Below are 13,897 nucleotides of genomic sequence, written 5' to 3' on the forward strand. Positions count from 1 at the left end.
ATGAAGCTTTCATTATGTTTCTCTCTTTCATTTGGGATCTATCACTTTTTCAGGTGACTTCTGCTATGGATGTAAGCTGGAAACAGCAATGCAGGTCTAGGTTGCATTACGAGCACATGGATATTGTATAACATTAAGCCTTTTAAGCCACATCACCACCAGCAGGTTCGGCTCAGAAATCCACTGAGTCATTCTTTTCAGCTGGGACAAATGTGGGAATAAAGGGCCTTCTCTCCTAAGAAGATGGAAGGACATGCCTGAGAATTTCAGAGGAGAAAGCAACCTCTTGGCAGCCCTTAGCCATAGATATCGTGAGATCTTGTTGGGGACGAAGAATTATAGAGAGAAGTGCAAGGGATAAGGACATGGTGAAATCCTGATATATGTAAATGTAGGTGTTTTTTGCTCATAAAAAGCCATGGAAGCTGTTTCCCAGAGGGAGACCATTGTTAATCAGACTTGGGTGTCAGGAATGCAAGGACCAAAGAGAGGTGGAAAGAGGAAATTTGAGGATTTATTAAAAAAAAATTTTTTTCTTTTAGAGTTCAGCTTTTTATTGAGTGTGATACAAAAGAGGTTTAGTCAAAAAAGACCAAAGCCCATGTCATCATCAGACTCCTCAGATTCTTCTTTCTTGGCTTCCGCTTGCTCCCCCTCAGCTGGGGCAGCAGCGGTGGAGGGGGCAGGGCTTCCTGCGGGTGCAGCTCTAGCTGCTGGGGTGGGTCTAGGAGCCTCTACATTGCAGATGAGGCTCCCAGTGTTGACATTGGCCAGGGCCTTTGCGAACAAGCCTGGCCAGAAAGGCTCAACATTTACACCAGCTGCTTTAATGAGGGCCTTGATCTTATCCTGTCACTGTCACCTCACCATCGTGCAGGATAAAGGCCGAGTAGACGCAAGGGAGCTCCGAGAAGGAGGCCGTGGTGTGGGCGAGTGCTGGGTGAGGGCTGCGCTTCAGGGAGGGGTGCTGGTCTCTGGATGAAGTACGGGCCTCACCACAACGCTGCCTTAAGCTTCCTCGGAAGGACTGAGCACCTTAGCTACAGCTGGGGGGAGGGGGTGAGGTTTTAAAGATATGGGATAGATGGTGGGCAGAGAAGTAGGGCTTCAGAAGACTTTGTAAGTGAAGGTGCCCCAAAGGCAGTTTCTAAAATTTGAAAGAAAACAGGAGTGTTTTGAGTGCTTTCCGAGAGAGGTAATGTGCATAAATGATAGACTTCCATCTGCTCCCCACTAACCCTTAGGATATGGAATTCTAGGGTCACAGTTAACTTTCTCATCAGCTCTTTCCCCCAAGTGAAATTTAAGCTCACAGGGGACTCGGGATGAGTGGCATGGATTGACTAGCACCCCATTGAAGCCGAAACCAAGAAGCTTTTTTTCTTTTCCTCTCTCATGTTTTCTTTGATATAGATTATGTCTGGTAAGAATCGAGTGGGCCTAGATTTTATTATTTCCTGATTTGATTGCATTGTTTTTTGGAAATACTTAACAAGTAATTGATGTTTACACTGTAAATTGTTGAAGTGGTGGTCGCATTTAGTCTGGAATTTAATTGTCTTGTAATTTTTGTGGGATGTGAGGTTTGCAATCATATTCTTTATGCACGATGCAGCATTTAGCAAAAGTGAACACGTGACATGTTTGGGGTCAGAGAAACTCAATTTTGTAGTTGTTGAAGGAGGCATATTATTCTAATGGAAGACTGGTAGGAGTCTATTTTTAAGCACGCTGGCTGGTTTTCAGCCTGTCATTGTGATAGCCGGTGTTCCCCAAACACGGGATGTTTGCTGTTCAGCCAGCAATGCATCAGTGGAAGTTTTATGTACGAGAGCTCTTGGTCAAACAAGTTTGAGAGAAGCCATCTTGAGCAGACTTACGCAAGCCTTCCTTTCCTGCAGGACTTATCAGTTTTTAATCTGTTACTGTGCACTGTTAAATGCCAGGAGGGAATTGTATTATACCATGCAATATGAGTAGATCCATGATATTTTTGATCATGAAATACTTTAATATAACATACCAATTAACATCTTTTTAATAGTTTCTTAGTAAAAGAATTTGAGAAACATCAAGCTGTGAAAAGGGACTTTGGTACTGGTTCCCTCTTGCTTCATACTCTGGGGTTTTGGATGAAAGCTTCATAGTATAAGGAAGGCACATTTATCTGGCTTTGGGCTCTGTGCCTATTCCTTGGGCTTCTTGCAAGGGGCTAGGGAGGATAAGGGTAGTTTGAACAAAGAGAAAGGAAATGAAAAGTATGGCTATGGCAGGACAACATACATGCATTCAGAAATCTTCCACCCTGGTCAAATGCTTTTTGAGTTCCACCTTTGACACGTCTTACTGAATCAGAGAGATCTGGTTGAAATCAAAGCTGTACTAGCTATCAGCAAGGTGACCATGGGAATGTTATTAAACCCCTTTACACTTCAGTTTCCTCTTTTATAAAATTGGGCAAATATAATTAATTCATTGTATTATCATAAGAATTGCTAATAATCTGCTGGGCAGGTAATAAGCACTCAATTCAACAATGTACCTTGTTTTGTGCCTGGCATATAGTCCTCAACAAGTAGAATTAAAAAAAATATATAGCTGGTATATGATACTATATTATTTCAATATAATGATTCACAATTCATATACCTTACAATGTGATCACCACGCTAGTTCTAGTATGCATCGGTCACTGAGCAAACTAATCACAATACTACTGAGCACATTCCCCTTCACCTTTCTCACTCATGTACCCTTACCCCACCCCTCTCTGGCAACCATCAATTTGATCTCTCTTTCTCTGAGTCTGTTTTTGCTTTTGTTCATTCATTTGTTTTGTTTTTTAGATTAACAAGTGGAAATTTTTATGATTAATACTATCATTTTGCGGTCTGAATCCCAAATATAAATGTAGTCAGAATGGACATCAGTGTTGAGAAAGACACCAACTAAATTTAAATTTTACACATGTTTTTTGAAGGGATCACTTATATGGGTCTGTAAATTATCATAGAAATAATTCTAGATTTAGAAGATCTCATAAAGAAGTATTAAGTGCCAGAGAAGGGAGGAACGAAGTACCATACAACCAGGGCAGCAGATGTTTCAGTATTGCTGTGCTGGGGGAATATTTTGGCCCAAATATAAATAATAAGTTATCTGCCTATATCAGACTATCCTATACACCAATGCCAGAGGAATCTTTTGCTGTTCAAAATCTTTATTATTTGCCTGTTAGAAGAGCAACAAACCCCACTGACAATCTGATAATAATTATGGGTATTTTCCTTAGAGAAATTCATTTATGCTCATGCACAGAAAAATGACCTTACTTCAAGAAATTTTTGAACAGCACAAGCCCATTATGATCCATATATGGTCCATGGATGCCACCATCATAATTCCTGGGATTGAACCAAATGAGATATAGTTCAGCATTTTAATCTTGACATTAAGACCCTCTACAACAAATCTATAATAACTTGTTCCCTACTCTCATCTCTCTTGATCACACACACAGACTTATTTTTGCAAGGAAAGGATTTATCCATTGTCTTCCAAAGATGCCAGAGCCATTTGAATTCGTGTTTTCCAATCTTCCTTACAAATGTAGCTCCCTCCTGAATACCTTCCTCAACCTTTCCTGGCTATGTAATCCCTACCATCTTTTTAAAGATCATTTCAATTCCATGTATTCCTCAAAGCCCTTTTCAATCAGTAGTGACCATCAAAGACCACACCTTCCTTGGAGTTTCTGTAGTATCTCCCTTTACCACTCATTTGATAATTGAAACATGCTCTCCTTTAGTCACCTTTGATACATATAAGTCAAGCTTCCCGGATTAGATTGTAAACAAAAACTATTTTATTCATTTTGGCACAAGGGTGAAATATTGTAGACAGTATTGCCATGTTTCTTTAGATTGTAGTAAAATCTTTCAGAAAACTAACAAAATTTAGCTTAATTTCTTACATAAATATGATGGTCTGACACAAGCATAGATATAAAAACAAAATGACATTTTAAACAAATTGAAATGTTATTTTAGAATTTGAAGAATTACAATAAATTACCACTAGATGGAGGAAGTGATATTCTTAGTCTGAGTGAATTTGAAGTTTTTCATATGAAGAACTACGAATGCTTGCTTAGGCCTTAGATGGTTATTACTGATAATTTGTCAGATTATTAATATCTTTTAGAAGACTAGTCTTTATAATTTTATGAAAAGTATTATCTATCCTCCTCAAACTCTCACCCCTAACAAAGGCAAAACAAAAATAAAGCAAACAGATACCACTAGTACAAAATGAAACCAACTAAATAAGTGATCTACAATTTACCTTCAGACTTTGGAAGAAATTTTGTATGATTTCATCACACATTAGCAAAATTAATGTATTTTTATAATAAGAGGAATGTGTTGATGTTTATAAACCTTTATACACCTGTTTATCAGAATAACATGCTGCTTGACTTTATTTATTGCTATTGTTGCATGTATATAACATGACTGCATTTTAAACATCAAACATGACAACTTTTGCTTCAATTGACTTTTGTTTTGAAAAGCTCTTTGTGTTCCTTTGAAAGGGTAAACTTGCAACTTAGAAAAAAATGAAATCTATGTAACTGTGAAAAACACTTTCATTGTAGATATCACTGCAATTGGTTAGAAAGTGAAACCCTTCACCTTTCTTTGTTTCTTCCTTTTTTTGGTAAATGTTGTTACTTTCCTAGAACTCTAGCAGAAATGTTAGAATTATCATAAATGAGCTTTTGCGCATGCTGTTATTTCATCTTCTGTAAAGAATTTCAATCATATTCTTAATGTTTCTGTTTCCAAGCCAACTGTTTAATGCTCAAGTCTTTATTTCAGGCTGCAGCTCAGACTATTCATTTATGCTAACAGTAGCGCTTGAACAATACTGTAAATTAAAGAAAATGTAATTTTAGGATTTGTCTTATAATTTACCACTTTCAAAAAGCGCTCTCTGGAGAAATTAATAGCTTAAATATTACTAGAATAATGAGGATCAAGTTTGAGGAAAATATAGCTTGAAAGTCTATTACTGAAAATGATGGAAATAGGCATTTTTGTATTGCAATCTGAGCAAATATAATACCGTACCATTTATCTCAAATTATCCCTAAGAAAAAGAACAAGAAGCACTGAAAAAAACAAAGAGTAAAGACTTAAATGGATCTGTTATTCTCTTGCTTTCTCCCACCTACTATTTCTGTTATTATAAATATTAACAAAAATCAGCAAATAGAATTAGAGAGTAAAAACAGAAGGCTGATATGGTCTTTGGGTCAACAAAGAACTTCTACTTAGAACACTAAAATATCTTGCGCCTACTATTTTGGGAAAGTAGCCTCACATATAATTCAAAAATTCATTTTCAAATCCATTTTTGTTCAATGAAATGTGTGATTTTTCTATTCAAGTTAAAGAAAGCAGACTGAGAACTTATCTAAATTCAGCTAATTACATTTGGTCAACCATTGTCCTTGCCATAATTATTCTCCAGATGTAAATTTTTGTGCTTTTAATCAGCTATGGCTGCATGTGCCAGTGGGCTGCAAAAATAGAAATTTTAATTACCTTGGATTACAGTGCTCCCACTAGACCTTTATATTTTGTGTTGCTCCTCCCTGTCCAAATAAATGGTTAGGTTTATGCAACAAATATCCCAAAGAGATAAAACAGAGACAAACATCATGGAACAGTTCAGTAAGATTGATTTGTATCTTAGTTCAGTTTGATGAAGTTTAGAACTTCATTTCTGAATGGTAGATAGCTTCTTACAGCCATTCTCACTGTACCTCATATGGCACAGCCGTCATTTGGGCAGGCTAGTTTCAATGTCACCCAATTAATTTTAAATTGTACCACTAGAATTGAAATATTGTCTTGATGCATTTATATTTATGATCTTGGAACTTTGATGCCACATGTACCACCCTGCCCTCCCCAACTTTTTAAAAAAATGTTTTAATGTTTATGCTATTACAGTTGTCCCATTTTCCCCCCTTCATCCCTCTGTCCACCCAGCCCTCCCCCGGCTTGTTGTGAGCAAGACTTCTCTCCTTTGTAGAGGCAGGGATCTGAAACAGAAAAGAAGCAGGCAGAATTGTTACACCTCCTCTTGTCAGTCTGGATGAGTCACTAAGCTTGGAAGGCTGCATGCCCTGCATCAATACGATTACATAATCATTACCTTTAAGTTAAATCACTTCAGACACCCACTGCCAAAAATATAACAATAAAGCTATTCTTATGATTTTTCCTCTTCAGAGTAATTATATATAGTTGAGAAACTAAACTACATTCAAATTAATATAACTTCAAACATTACCTTTCCCCTTATAAAAGTTTCTGCTCCTCTTACCTTACATTATGCTGAATTAAAAAAAAAGAACTAGTTATGATGAAGAGATAATATCAATTTCTTAGCTATTCAGCAAATATATTCAGAAAAAAAGAAGCTGGTAGCATTTTCATATTGCCTAACAGGTAATAGATACTCAGAAAGCAATCATTGAATCAATGTTAAATATATAAATTTTTTTCGCAATGATTTTAAAATTGCCCAGGTTTCCAAGAATAAAAAGGTGCTTACTGGATCACTTTTCTGTAATAAAAGCAACCACCAGTAAATTTTCCATAAATTAAGGGAGATGGGGATGACTTTCTGATTTTATAATTAGTTTACTTTGAACATTAGTGTGCCTAAGTTCTGAGTATTTAAGGAATATAGTGATAGGAGAGGAAGCCATGTCACTTCCAGGGGCATGAGTTGGAATCCAACACAGGTTGTCATGGAAAGTTGATAGCATTTGACAACTGCTTTGTGAAATGAGCTGGTCTCAGTCCAGTGGACAGATGTCCATATCACAAAATACTCTAATTGGCAGTCTCAGCAGAGGAGCCAAGAATTGAATGGGCCTGCAATCTGAACCCTCTTCTCACTCTCTAGAGGGCCAAACAGAGGTTCACTCATAAAGGAAACTTAGAATTGATGGTGGTGATCACATATGTGTTTTATGGATAAACAGAAGACTTTGTTTCAAAGCTGTCAGTCTAATTCTTTAATATAGTCAAGTCCTTTTCATGAGGCCTTCCCAAGTTGATGCAAGTATTCATTACTTTCTCTGCAAATTAATGATTCCAAACTTGCATATCATTAAAAAAATAGAGCTAGACACTGGTTAAAGCAATAAAAACATTTTTTTCAGGAACTATTGCAATAGGAAAAAAATAAACATCAGTATAGAGCTGGCTCTATTTTAAATACAGCATGGACAAATGTGGATTGATAGCCAAGGAGCAGGGTGGGGTCAATGGATAGAAAATTGCTAAGAGGAAATATCAGGGGTAAGAGGGGATTCGGGCTAAACCAGCTTGGTAGATTTATTGTTTAAGGCAGGCAAAGGTGATCACCTATCACCTAGGGGAGTGTGGGGGATCAGGAATTAGATCAACTATTGAGGATGGAGAGTCATGCTAGATTGACTTAACAGGGTTTTTGCAAAAATTGGGTCCAAAGGTTGAGGGTTAGGTGAGGAGCGTTCAGAGGAGCCTGACTAAGGTTTGGTGAGAGTCTTTGTCAATACACTGGTGCCTTTCTCATATAAAATTTCTACTGTTGTTAGATTTAATGACTATCACTATTTAGCTAATAATATTATATATGCCATGAAAACCAGTAAATAAGATTCAATAGGTACTTGAACTGAGAAAGCAAATATTCTCAAGGCCTGGAAAATCAGATGGACTGAATTACTGGACATATTCTTTTAGAATTAATGACATAGCAATGAGCTTGGTCAGGGTCTTTATACTAATAATGACAATGATTGCCCACAGAGAGGATTTTAGCAGGTACTCTTGTATCTACTGTCTCCATATGCCTAGAATTCCAGTCCTGAAATGTCGTTCTTTAACTTTGGTTTTGATTTTTTGGGGGAGAAGTCATTTCTTCAAACCATTATCCACAGAACACTGCTAGTTCTATAGCTGTTTCACTACCTTCCACCCCCAACACACACACACACACACACACAGAAGCTCTTGTCAGTCACTTAGAGTTTAGTGTACATTAATTGTTACCTGATAGTATGATTTTCAAAGGAAGAGAGAATAGGCAAAATTTGCTCTCTGGAATTATTGAAGAGTAATTGTTTTTCCACGTCACTGACATCAAAACCATTACAAAAATAAAACCATCCTCAGAATGAAAATGGTTTGCTCGTGGTAAAGTATTCTCAGTAAATAATTGGAACAGTACAGTTTCTTGCTATCAGTTTTCTTTGAAGTGTTAATTAGATGAGTAAGCACTGTTCAGAGTCTGTCCTTGCCTTTTCTCTTCAAGCCTGCAGTGTTCCTCTTCTGTTGGGACTGTAATGGCAGGCGACCACTAGTAATATGTGGGTAGTGGAGGAGAAATATGCTGGAAATGTATCAACTAGAACTAATCTGTGAAAAATTCTGCCAGTCATTATACGTGAAAAATTGTATGACCTGGTTCTTACTGACTCCAATCAGAATAAATTTTTTTCTCCTGTTAGGAATATATTTGATAATGGAGCAAAGAACATAAATGTAGCACTCATTTTTCTTTATTAATAGAAATTGCATGACATAGGACTTATTTCATGTTCCTGTTTGTAAGACACACACTTGTAGCACTATCATTACTTTTTTTCTGTAGAGAATACTGTTAATTATTGCCATATGAGGAAAAATTCAAAGAACATGGAGCCAAAAGATGTGGGAGAAAAAGTATCATAGAGGTGTGCCAGGTAGTTAATTTATAAAAATATTATATTATTTTTCTGGTATTTGGGATATATATAGCATTTGTCAGCCTTTAATTTTTTTCAATTTGTTTTGATTGCTCTCATTAAAAATAAATAATTTCTTTCATATTTAATTTTGTACTATTTAGCTTTAGGAACCACAAAACCTGGATATACCTCTGATATACTGATTATAAAATGAATTAAAATAGTATTCTTTATATGTTCCCATTATACTGATCTAATATGCTTCAGGTTTAAAAATCAGAAAACAATTTCTCTCTCTCTATCTCCCTCCAATTTAAAAGGAAACTCTTAGTTGATGAAAGTTAACTTTAAGAAATTGTGATAGTTCTTCAAAAAGACATGTGTTTGGGTGAAGAAGGGAACCTAAAAATAGGACTAATAATAAAGAAGATGAGGAAAAGATGGAAGGCAGAAGATAAATCAGAAAAGAAAGGAATTAGCAGAGAACAGAAAAAAGAAAGGCAAGAGAAGAAGAAAGGATGGATAAAATATCAATTGGCTTTATAAATTATTACTGACAACTGACTTCCATAAATTACAACGACTATAATTAGGATACACAGTGCAATGATTAATTTTCTGGGGCCTTATTTCTTTCTGAGTTTCATCCCCTGTGCTTTTACACCACGCACACTCTCCTCTCACATAGTCTGATACTCATTCATACTAAAGTGTTAGAGATCAAGTGTGTTATTTAGGAATGTGGCATTACCATATTGGGTGAGATTTATGGCCCACTGACTCAGCATTTTGTTTAAACAAGGCCTCCACGATATGGGAGGGAGTGTTTTTACACTGTATTTAGTAGATTTGAAATTGCTAGAAGTATTCTTTATTTCAAGCAGTCTGCAAAGAAAGCTAGACCGAGAGTCTATAAAGTTTTCTACTTATCAGGGGAACCTAAGTAATACAGGACTGGTGAGTTAGTTCATTTACAGCTCACACGAGCAGATTTAATTTCCTATAGGAAAAATTCTACCAAATTAAGTGGAAAAATACAATTTTTATTAAAAATGTTTGTTACATACTCTGTGATTAAAAATACTTAATGTATAGCCGCATTTCAGAAAAACTATAATTCATGACCTGGTAAAATGGTAAAATCTTAGTACCAAGGACCCCCTGATACTTCATTTTTTCTCATTTTTATTGGTGGCAACATGATCTCACCAGTCCCTTAAACTTTAAACTTTGGAATCCTCTCAAATTTCTTCCCCCAGGATCCAATTGGTCACCAAGTCCTGCTATTTTTATTTCCTTAATTTTTCTGGAACTGTCTCTTCTGCAATTTTATGTCAACTACTATAATTCAAGTTCTCATTACCACTCACTTGGGCTTTCAATAGCTTCCTAACTGATCTTGTTGCCTTGGGACAATCCAGGGGTTGGAAAACTACTAGTAGAGATCATGAACTAAATCCAGCCTATTGTGTGTTTTAATGAGAATAAAATTTTATTGGGACACAGCCATTCCTATTCATTTACCTGTTGTCTATGGTCGAGTAGTTGTGACAGAGACTGCATGGCTCACAAAGCTCAAAGTATTTACTATCTCACCTTGAATAAACAAAGTTTGCCAACTTCTGGTATAAATTCATTATTCACTCTGCAGCCAGAGTGGTATTTCAAAAACTCAAATCTGATCATCAGTCCTGCTTAAAATCCTGCAACACCTTCCAAAAATCCACAGAATAAAATTCAGATACTCGTATACAAGTATAATTCACAAGGTCATCATTTTTTGGTCCCTGCAGACTTTTCTAGTCTCATCTTCTGCTCTTTTCCCACTTGCTTATGTATTCTGATATAATCAACTACTTGCAGTGTCCCGGATTTACGATGTTTTTCCATAAGCTATTGCTCCTGGCAAGCACAGTCATCTTTCAAGGTCATGCACAACTGTTGATCCTTAAGTAGACTTTCTAGATGTCTCCAATCAGAATTAAATCTTTCTTGTGAACTTATCACTTTTTATGCTTATCACTAGTAGCACTCGTTTTAATTTGTTGTCATTTTAATCATCTCTCTGTTTATGAGTCTTTGGAGGACCTGGATAGTGTTTTACTTATTCTTGTATTCCTTGTGTTTTGCACGGAGCCTTATATATAATAAACACTTGTGAGCCATTCTTTGAATAATTCAATAAAGAAGCTTTAGGTGGGCCATCCTTGAATAAACTTCAGTGTGTTTTATGAAAAAAGGACATTTTGGCCACAAAGACTGTAAAATACAACTGAATGCTTTTATGCCAAAATCTGTAAATTTTGTTCTAGAAGAACAAAAATCAAATTTTTATTTTTGTGAAAAACCGTATCCAACAGCATCTTATAACATCTTGTTTTCATCTTAGCTTCATCATTATGTATAAAGTGACACAAATTTTCCACTTAAGAGATATGCAAGTCCCCCTTTAGGTCCATTTATGGACATTTTAAAAGGCATCCTTAAAAAAGTCACCTCTCTGTAATAAATTTTATTAAGCAGTAATAGCTCAGGGAACTGAAGTGAAGATCCAAGAGCGGCAGGAGAATGAAAAGGGGAAGGCGGCTGGCCCTCTCCTGGCTCAAGCCCCTGTCTGGGAGCCCCAGACTCCTAGGGCTTGGCCCTGGGCTCCCTGCAGTGAAGCCAGATTCTGGAAGCCAGGTTACAGGTCTGGATCTGGCTCTAGCATGCAGCCGGCCTCAGGGCGATTCATTTTTCCCTCTGCTGTGGTTTGTGTGTCTGGTGACAGTGAAGAGTGGGCAGAGTCAGTCTTTGGGGTCCAGCATCTGTGTGGCCTGGGCACTGAACAGGGCTCCTTCCTTCCTACCGCCTCCAAGTGACTGACCCCTCACATCTGGGACAGGACTCAGACTTGTAGTTCTGAGAGTTGCCGCAAGAGGGCAGAGGTGGCCGTCAACTGAGAAGCTGTGAGTAGACGCTGCAGAGGGACAGGGACAAAGAAATGGAGTCCCTGGAAAGAACTGCAACTCCTGGTGTTTCAGTGATTTGGGTTTGAACACTCATTCCTTAACTTCTTAGACTGTCCCTTTAAAGAAGAAAGTCTATTTTATTGATTATGCTATTACAATTGTCCCAATTTTTCCCCTTTGCCTCTCCCTCCACTCAGCACTCCCTACTCCCACAGGCAAGCTCCCCACCATTGTTCATGTCCATGGGTCATGTGTATAAATTCTTAGGCTAATCCATTTCCTATACTGTACTTTATACCCCAGTGGCTATTCTGTAACTACTTATTTGTACTTCTTCTTTTTTAAATAAGTTGTTTGTTTATTTGTTTTATTTTTAGAGAGAGGGGAAAGGAGAAAGAGAGGGAGAGAAACATCACTGTGTGGTTGCCTCTCACTCACACCCCCAACTGGGGACCTGATGTGTAACCTGGTCATGTGCCCTGACTGGGAATAGAACCAGTGACACTTGGCTCACAGGCCGACGCTCAATCCACTGAGCCACAGCAGCCAGGACCTATTTGTACTTCTTAATTCCCTCACCTCTTCCCCCATTCCCCCCAAACCCCCTCCCATCTGGCAACCATCAAAATCCTCTCCATATCCATGATTCTGTCTCTCTTCATGTTTACTTAGTTTTTAAGATTCAATTGTTGATAGATATATGTTTACTATCATTTTATTGTTCATAGTTTTGATCTCCTTTTTCTTAAATAGGTCTCTTTAACATTTCATATAATAATGGTTTAGTGATGATGAACTCCTTCAGTTTTTCTTGTCTGGGAAGCTTTTTATCTGCCCTTAGATTCTAAATGATAGCTTTGCTGGGTAGGGCAATCTTGGCTGTAGGTCCTAGCTTTTCATCACTTTGAATATTTCTTGCCAATCCCTTTGAGCCTGAAAGTTTTTTTGAGAAATCAGCTGACAATCTTATGGGAACTCCCCTATAGGTAATTAACTTCTTTTCTCTTGCTGCTTTTAAGACTCTCTCTTGATCTTTAACCTTTGGCATTTTAATTATGATGTGCCTTGGAGTGGGCCTCTTTGCATCCATCTTGTTTGGGACTCTCTGTGCTTCCTGGACTTGTATGTCTATTTCCTTCACCAAATTAGGGAAGTTTTCTTTCATTTTTTTTTTTCAAATAGATTTTCAATTTCTTGCTCTTTCTCTTCTCCTTCTGGCACACCTATGATGAGAATGTTGGAACACTTGAAGTTGACCCAGATGCTCCTTACGCAATCCTCATTTTTTGGGGAGTCTTTTTTGCTATTTGTTGTTCTTCTTCATTGTTTTTTGCTTCCTTATTTTCCAAATAATTGATTTGATTCTTGGCTTCATCTATTCTAGTGTTTGTTTCCCTGTAATTGTTTTTTATTTCAATTAGTGTATCCTTTGTTTCTAACTAGATAATTTTTATGTTGTTAAACTTCTCACTAAGTTCCTTGAGCATCCTTATAACCAGTGTTTTGAACTCTGCATCTGATAGATTGCTTCTTTCCATTTTGTTTATTTCTTTTTCTGTGTTTTGGTTTGTTCTTTCATTTGGGCCATATTTGTTTGTGTCTTCATTTTGGCAGCCTCCAATTCCCTGTCTTGATAGTGTGGCCTAATGTAGTAGGTGTTCTGTAGGATCCAGTGGCACAGGTTCCTCTATCACCCAAGCTGGGTATGCAAGGTGTGCACTTTGAGTGGTCTTCTTGTTAGTTGAGCCTTGGTTGCTGTTGGCAGATAAATGGGAGGGATTTACCCAAGCCAGTCAGTTGCAACCACAGGCTGAAACAACTGAGCACCACCATCTGCCCTCCATGGAGGTTCAGCTGTTCAGTGGCAGGGTGGTGGTGCTCCAATATGGTCTGTAGCTGTCCACTGGGTGAGCTGGCCCTGGGGTTTCCCAGATGGTGCAGGCCAAAGTCAGCTCCTACCTGTGCATTTCGCAGGGCCGCCCTGCCTGAGTTTAAAGCAATCTGAGATGGCTACTACTTGTGCTGGTCCCTGGGGGTCCCAAGTGAAACCATGCTGTGAACCTAGGCTGGCTGCTGCTAGTGCCAGGACTGGGACCACTTAGCAAGAGGTATGGAAGCAAGGGACTTACAGAGGCCAGGTCTTGCTTGTTTG

At 37.7% G+C, this 13,897-nt stretch overlaps 1 pseudogene; it reads right to left on the reverse strand.

The window, feature by feature from the left end:
- Positions 1 to 582: 582 nt before the first annotated feature.
- LOC150015946 (large ribosomal subunit protein P1 pseudogene) lies at positions 583 to 1,539 on the reverse strand (annotated as a pseudogene).
- Between the last annotated feature and the right edge of the window lie 12,358 nt (positions 1,540 to 13,897).

The sequence above is a fragment of the Furipterus horrens genome, unplaced genomic scaffold, assembly GCF_987537825.1.
Source record: "Furipterus horrens unplaced genomic scaffold, mFurHor1.1.pri manual_scaffold_3, whole genome shotgun sequence".
NCBI classification, from domain to species: Eukaryota; Metazoa; Chordata; class Mammalia; order Chiroptera; family Furipteridae; genus Furipterus; species Furipterus horrens.